General features: G+C 39.6%; 1 protein-coding gene across 3 annotated transcripts in view; it reads left to right on the top strand.

Annotated features, from left to right (window-relative positions):
* The first annotated feature begins 266 nt into the window (after positions 1 to 266).
* The window catches only part of ANKRD12 (ankyrin repeat domain 12), a 114866-nt gene continuing 107696 nt past the window's right edge, over positions 267 to 7436 (top strand). For 2 of the 3 annotated variants that reach the window (XM_082667439.1, XM_082667437.1), the window contains exon 1: positions 267 to 520. The gene's annotated coding sequence lies outside the window, so the exon portion shown is untranslated. The remainder of the gene's footprint in view (positions 521 to 7436) is intronic. The other variant, XM_082667438.1, reaches the window with a different exon arrangement.

Genomic DNA, 7436 nt, shown 5'->3' with positions numbered 1-7436 from the left:
GGCGGAGGGGAGGCGGCGAGGCGGGTGGGGTCCGCACCCCCGCGTCCACTTGGTACGCCCCGACCCCCGCCCCCGGCTCGGGAAGCTTCTCCCGGCCCAGGCAGAGCGGCGGGCCGCGGCGCGGGGCGGCGGGCGGAAGGGGCGGCGGGGCCGGGGGCGGAGCGCTCACGCCGCCCGTCCCGTGCCCGGCGCGTCACGTGCCCGCGCCGCGGCCAATCGCCGGACGGCGCCGTCCTGGGAGCGAGCAGGCTGTGGTGAGGGGCGGCGGAGACCGGAGATGTTTTCGAGCCCGGCCTTGGCGGCGTTCGCGGCGGCGGCGAAGACCACGACAGCGACGGCGGCGCCGAGGCCCTCGTTCCAGGGATAGACCCTCCCGCGCCGGCCGTGCCTCGGGTCCGTGCGGGCGAGGGGGGCGTGGCGACAGGCGAGGAGGAAGGAGGGGCGCGGTTTCAAGCCCCGGCCCCGGAGCCCGGGAGGAGCCCCTCAGTCGCGCCGGCTCCCGTCCCCTCCCCCGAGCGAGGTAGGGACTCGCCCCGCCCTGCGGCGCCGCGCTGACAGTACGGCTGCCCCGCCGGGAGCGCAGTGGTCGCGGCGCGGCGGGAGCTGCCCGAGCGGGGGGCGGGGGCTCCGCGGGCGGCCGCGCCGCTCCCGGAACATGGCGGGGCCGCGGCGCGTGTGCGTGCGAGGGAATGAGGGAGCGAGTGTGCGCGGCTGGGGGGCCGCCGCCGGGAGCCGGGCGGGGTGGGGGCGGGGCGCCCCCAGCCCGGGGCCGCGGGTAGGCAGCTTCGCGGCGCGGACGAGCCGGGCCCCGGCGTTCTCGGACCCTCGGGCCGCCGGGTTCTTGGAGCTAGTTCGAGGGTAACACGGTGTGACGCAGCCTCGAGGTTCCCAAAGCGTTGAATAAACGGTTGTACAAAGAGGTCACCGAAGCCCAGCTGACAGCTGTTTTAATAATAACAGTAAGAAACAGTTTAGGACGGGAGTTGACACTCTTGCACCCGTAGAAACCGTAGGAAACAGTTTAAGCGGTGTTAGCGGTCGAGAGTGTAATTTCCACCCTGCGGACGCAGTGAAAAGGGTCGCAGACCCAGAGATCCTTAACACTTCGGAATCGGCTCTAATCCTGAAGTTGAAGTGAACCTGAGTTCTCAGTCATGTGTCCTTTTTTATTTTAAAACGGTTTATGTAAATTATAAAAGAAGGCGAACTGGTGAAATAGCTATTTTAAAATAAATTGACTGTTGATTAAAAACATATGCTTATATAGGCTCTTAAAAATCTTGGGCACTGATCTGTTTCAGTTTCTTCAGTCGTTATACAAAGGCTTTCCTGGAGATTAGCTCAGAACTGGCAGAACATGTGCTATATTGGTGCCAAGTGGCTTAAAAAACAAAATGAGATAGTGTCGACTGTGTAAGATCAAGTCGTTATATTAGCTAAGCTTGTTGGGAAAAGTCTTTAATTTGGGCTAAACGCAAAAACATGTAAACATTCGAAATGTTTCATAGGCAAGGGGGGGGAAGGCTTTACTAAAAGATCTTTTATAGTCGACACAAGCAGTAACCAAATTTCTAAAGGTCTGCAGACGGTTGACTGAGTAAGGTCAAGCCTAACTATTCGGGGTATGTGTTCTATTTTAGGGACAGGCAAGGTGTTAAAATGAAGTAAAACTTAAGTAGTATTCATGGAAGGAAAAGAGCAGGATGCCTGTAATGTTCTTAATCTCTCTGGTTTCCATAGTTGTTGTTAGGATGGTTTTATGAACAAGCAGAGCTGGGAAAGTGGAAATCTCTGGGTGTGTATTCCATGAAGACTATTTGAGGCAGAGTAAAGAAAACAAAGTATTCAGATGAGGAAAGAACTTAGTAGGTGGAAATACATTGTGTGGTCTTTGATTTTAGTTCTTTAATACCAGGAAGGGGGAAAAAAGCTTGAATTTTGTTTGGAGACGAGCGCCCAACTGGTGGAATGAATTTAAAAGGAAGATGTTTTTATCAAATTGTTTATGTTACTTTTTTTTTTTTTTGCTATAGAAGTTGCTGTAAAAGGTAACTGATCATCTTCGAGGTAGACTGGAGAAATAGGGATATTTGGAAAACTCATCATTGGAAAAGACGTTTTTATTCTATAGAATAAAAATAATAGTAAAAATGTTCAGTTTCTTGGTATGAGTTGATGAGTAGTTAAATTTTCTGTAAGCCATTCTTATGTTTTAAGAGCATTGTTTCAGGCTAAAAGGAGAATGACTAGTGAGATTAATCATGTCCATCGTAGTCCATAAAAGGTTTAGACAGCTTTCTGTATATAAACTTGATGCTACTGAAGCAACATCTATCAGATAGACATGAAGAATTTATCCAGTAATTGCAGTAGGTTGCTTAATAGCTAATGACACCACTTTCTGACTTGGAACTTGTTGCGGAAGCTGACATCAACATGTATTTGTAAAATGCTTGCACTCTGTAAAGATTGTAGTTTAGAGATTTATCCTTAGAACTGGAAGAGACCTCAGATTTTCTAATCCGTTTCTCTCATTTTACAGATGAGAAAATGAAGGCCTGGTAAGGGGGAATGACTTACCCAAGTCAGCACAGCTAATTAAAACGGTCTGTGGTTTGGCCTAGAGATTTTTTTTTCTGAAGATGCTAATTTGCTTCTTTAAGAAGTAGCTTTATGGAGTAGTGGAAAGAACAGGCAAATAAAAGTGAGAAGGCCAGGGTTTACATTCTTGATTTGTCACTTCCTAACTGTGGTTTTTGACAAATCATACTTTCAGAACCTTGCCTTTGTAATGTGCAAAAAATAATTTTCCTACACAATTTACAGGATTGTTTGATGGAACAAATATGATTACATATGGAAAGCACATTATATACTATAAGCTTTTATCTGTGTAAAAAGTGGTGACATTATTTTTAAAATAAATACAGTTTTCTACTGTATTATCTAAGGTGTCTAGATCCCTAGGTTTTTGCTTAGCCTTAGCTTCATTGTTTTGAGCACCTGCTGTTTTATAGATTATAACTCCCTGTAGATACATTTTCTGATCCCTACTTAGTTCTAATCTTAGTAAAGCCTCTTATGAACATTTTAAATATTGCGGTTGTTAGAGCCTGACTTCCTCTGGAGAATATGAAGTTTCTTCGTATAGCATTTGAAAACATTCTCATATACACTCATGCATGCATAATCTGTTTCTTTAACAGGCAGTGGCTTTTTAAAAGTAATAGTGAAAGTATCTTAGTAAAAATGTTAATTTGTTGCTAGTTTCTAGATAATGGCAATAACAGGAGGTAATTTCCTTTATAAACTCAGCTTTTGAGTAGTTCATGTTAAGGTTATCTTGTAGATCTAAAATATAAGTGCAGAAATGTTAAGACACTGTTGACTTTTGCTGTTAGGTTTAAAGACCTTTTTCTTTTAGCGCTTTAAATCGATAATACTGGGAACATCATTGTAGTATTGTAGTGTTACATACATGGATTATTTGTAACCTTGAAGCTAAAGGTTATGATAAGCATTTGTTGAGCATGTAGAATCTGCACGTATCTGTGTTCAAAGTTTTAAGTGAAATATTTCAGATAATTTTCATAATAACCCTGTAAAACATACTGTGGCTGAGGAGAATGAGGCTTTGAACTGTTACGTGGTGTACAGATATTCACAGACCTAAAAAAGTGACAGACTCTGCCGTCCCCATTCTTAACCATCTCTCTGTATTCTACCTCTAAGAGTGTTCAGCTGATTTTGAGAAGTTTTAGGGCAGTTTTTAAGTTTCTGACTTTGTGAAAAATTTGGTGGGGTGGGGGGCAGCATTGTACCTTCTACTATGTTGGTTAAAAAACAAAAAGAAAAGAAAATACCTTATGAGAATTGTGGAAAACAGTCCAGCAAGCCTTTTAATGAGATGCTGATGTAGTTGGGTTTTTTTATGTTGTCAGAAGCAAATTAGTCTCGCCAGCAACAGAAGGACTACAGTTGTTAGTACTAAGAGGCTGTTCTAACAGACTCCACCTTGATATTATGTTCATTGTTCTAAGGAAACATACTTTAAACAGAGTGACTGAAGGAGAAAGATAACTAACCAAATTCATTTGGGACTTTTATAAAGGAATAGATCCAGCAAGAGTAAATATGAGTTTGTCCAGGTTAGAAAATAGCAACCAAAACTAGGTTTTCTGATTAGTGGAACCTTCCACAATTCTAAGAAATTCAAATTTAAGTTCTTAGAGAATTAGGTTTAAATACAGAAATGCTTCCAAATTGAGGTAAATAGAAGAGGTAAATTATGAAGCTGCAAGTTGCAAAATCATTTTTCTTCGGCTTTTAAAAATTGTGTCTTTTTTTGGCCAGTCCCTTAATATTTGTTTATTGCACTAAAATTGTTTCAAAATATGTAGTAGTTTACATTTCTGTTTATCAGTTTGTATTTGGGCCACAGTTGGGGGAGATACCACAAATACTTGTGATAAATGCTATGTTGTTAAACTACCTTATTGCTTGAAAGAGTTGGGAGAGTCCTGTAGCTTCTTACATTTCAGATTGTTGTTCTTCCTACATAGGAGTTTTTTTGGCATTCTGACTTCTAATAGAGAACAAAAACCATGTGTGTGTGGCTCTCTCTTTCTAGAAATAGCTGTAGTAACTCACGATAAAAGATAATAGTATGTAAAAAATTACGATGTTCTGTAGTTCATGAAGTACATTTTATATCCGATCTCTTGAATTTCACAGCTACTCTGAGATCAGCAAAAAATCCGCTAATCTAATGATATTGAACCATGGATAGGATCCAGGTTAAAATTCTCTGGAGTAATGCTAGACTCCTTTGAAATGCACTCGTGAAAGAGAAGCATTAGCAAATCTGAAGGAAGAGGAAAGAAACACCTACTTTTATTCTCTCTTCCACCAAAGCCGCATTGTACACAGCTTTCTTCCATTCTGTTCTACCGCTTCTGAAACTTTAACAAGCAGGGTAGGAGTAAATACTAAAAACATTCTTTATACCACTTTACTAATTAGTGCTGGTGTTTAATGATGTCACTTAGATGAGAAAATTTAAAATTTACAGAATGTTTCCTACCATAATTTGCACAAAAATATTGTAACTAGGAATAAAGCCTTGGCTTATATTTTAATATTATGTACTAAAGTCTTGCAACCTCTGAGTTAAAATAAGTTCTTTTTACCAGAGTTTAATTTTAACTATTTGGAAGTTACTTGGTGATCAAAGAAAAGACCTTTTATTGAGCATTAGTATTCTAGGTACTGTTAGATACTTACATATGTGTTATTTTAATATATGATGAGAATAGATATTTTACATATCTAGTTATGAAGAAACTTCAAAAAGTTGTTACTGGAATGTCTCCAACTCTAGGTGCTATTACTCAAGAACTAACTTAAAATTTGTAAGTGTTATATAAATGTAATTTTATTACTTTGAGAAAAATTTTTTCTTAAGATCAACCAACTTCGTTTGTAGATTGATAGCTGAGGTGATCACCCAGTAGTGGTTCTTCAACCTTCAGAAATTATCCCTGTCTTCCAGAATTCATAAAAACATCCCAAGAATGAAGATGAGTGTTCTCTTTAAGCTGCAGTCCAACAGAACAAAAAAATACCTCTTTACCTTCTGTTTGTGCTCATGCTGTTGAAAGTAAACAATTGTTGGTCACCAATTAAAATTTGTGTCATTACATTTAAGTTATATTACCGCTGTCATTTTACATCCAAGGCTTTCATCTTTAATTGCGGTATGAAGGGTTTGATTTTAGCTACAGGAATTTGGATCATTAGCTAATACATGGAGAAATAATCATTTGCATTTTCTTTTCTGTGAATTGATACTTCATATCTTTTGGTCAGAGGCATAATTACAAATGTCCTGTGATTGATAATGGATTCTCCACATAACTTTTCGTTCACTCTTTACCATTACCTTGTGAAGTTTATCTTGTTGCCATTATACAGATGAGTTTAAATCAGTGTCTGTATTGCTCCTTTACAAAACTGCACATTCAAAGAAGCTGATATTATTAAGAGAAAAAAAGGTAAAATGATAGATAAAATATGAGCCTTTATGGGGAAAATAATTGTTTTGTATTATGGATTTTTACAAGGAGTGAAAGTCCTTGAATGATCCAGTCTGACAGTGTGACAGATTATCTCTGGATATTGAATATGAAAGTAACCAGAATTTCTTTTATTTTTTCTGTATTTTCAAGTTTTGCCACAGTGAGCTAGTATTATGGATATAATCAAGAAGGTTTTAAACACTGCATGTTTAGTTAACAAATTTTAAATGTTTCTATGAACGCTATTGCATTTAGCGTTGAGACAGGAGTTTAGAAAAATATAAGCGAAGACAATATCATAGGTTGTTTTTTTTTTTAAAGGATTTACACTCAATGAACAAAACATAGACATGTGGAATAGGCGGACAGTATTATTGTTTAGTCATTCAAATTGCTTTCTAGTTGGTGTAGAAAGGAACATGGTGAGCCCTCGAGGACATGGATCATGTCTGTCTTGTTCATTGTTGTACCGTAGATTCCATCACAGTGTAAAGGATCACCCTGATGCTAATGACAGGAGGATGGTCTGACTGGCAGAAGAGATGAACTGGGACTAAGGGAGAAAAGATGGGTAGCAGATGAAAAAGGCCATGATTGCTAGGAAGAAGAGCTTAATAAAAATTAATTTCCAATATGGGGAGTAATGTAATACAGATTTTCTTAGAAAATAATTCGAGGTTGTATAGAATTCATATAGGAGACAAAGAGATCATTGAAAAGGTGCTTAGGTTTTAAGGTTTTAGGTGCCAATGCTAAGCACATATCTGAAGAAGACTTCTTGTATGGAGCTTAAAATCTAGCTGCAAGAGATAATTACTTAAAACAAGGATCCATAATTACAGAGAGGTTCTGTAAACATTTGGAAATTTTTTAGTGAAAGAACCTATGGCTTTCAGGCCCTGAGATGGGTCTGTGCAAAAAAGACTAAGAATCACTGACTTGGAAATTTAAGTTGAATTTTTGATGTAGAACTGTTACATTCTTAAATAGTCCTAATTTGTGTTTTTAGGCATTTATTTTTTATAGTATATTTCTTTTCATAGATAAAGTTGTTTAATATCAGCATCATAAGTGAGATTTGCCTTTTTTATCCACAGTTCATAACATTTACATGATTATATTTCAGGAAATGTTTTATTTTAAAAATCAAATACATATTGTTTGTCACTGGGGTTGGAGTTTCCATAGTACCACACTTTTCTTGTTACTTACTTATACAGCTGTTAAAATACAGTGAATTTACTATGCTTTGGTCCCTCGGTACCATATTTCTTATTATTCTCCTCAGCATACTTTGGCAGGGAAACAGTTTATAATCCTAAATTGCCCTGACTAAAAGAGCAACCAATAATACTAGTA

Source organism: Grampus griseus, assembly GCF_964374135.1.
Source record: "Grampus griseus genome assembly, chromosome: 12".
In the NCBI taxonomy this organism is placed as follows: Eukaryota; Metazoa; Chordata; class Mammalia; order Artiodactyla; family Delphinidae; genus Grampus; species Grampus griseus.
The sequence above is the reverse complement of the archived record's forward strand: the minus strand, read 5'-3'. Positions and strand labels throughout refer to the sequence as shown.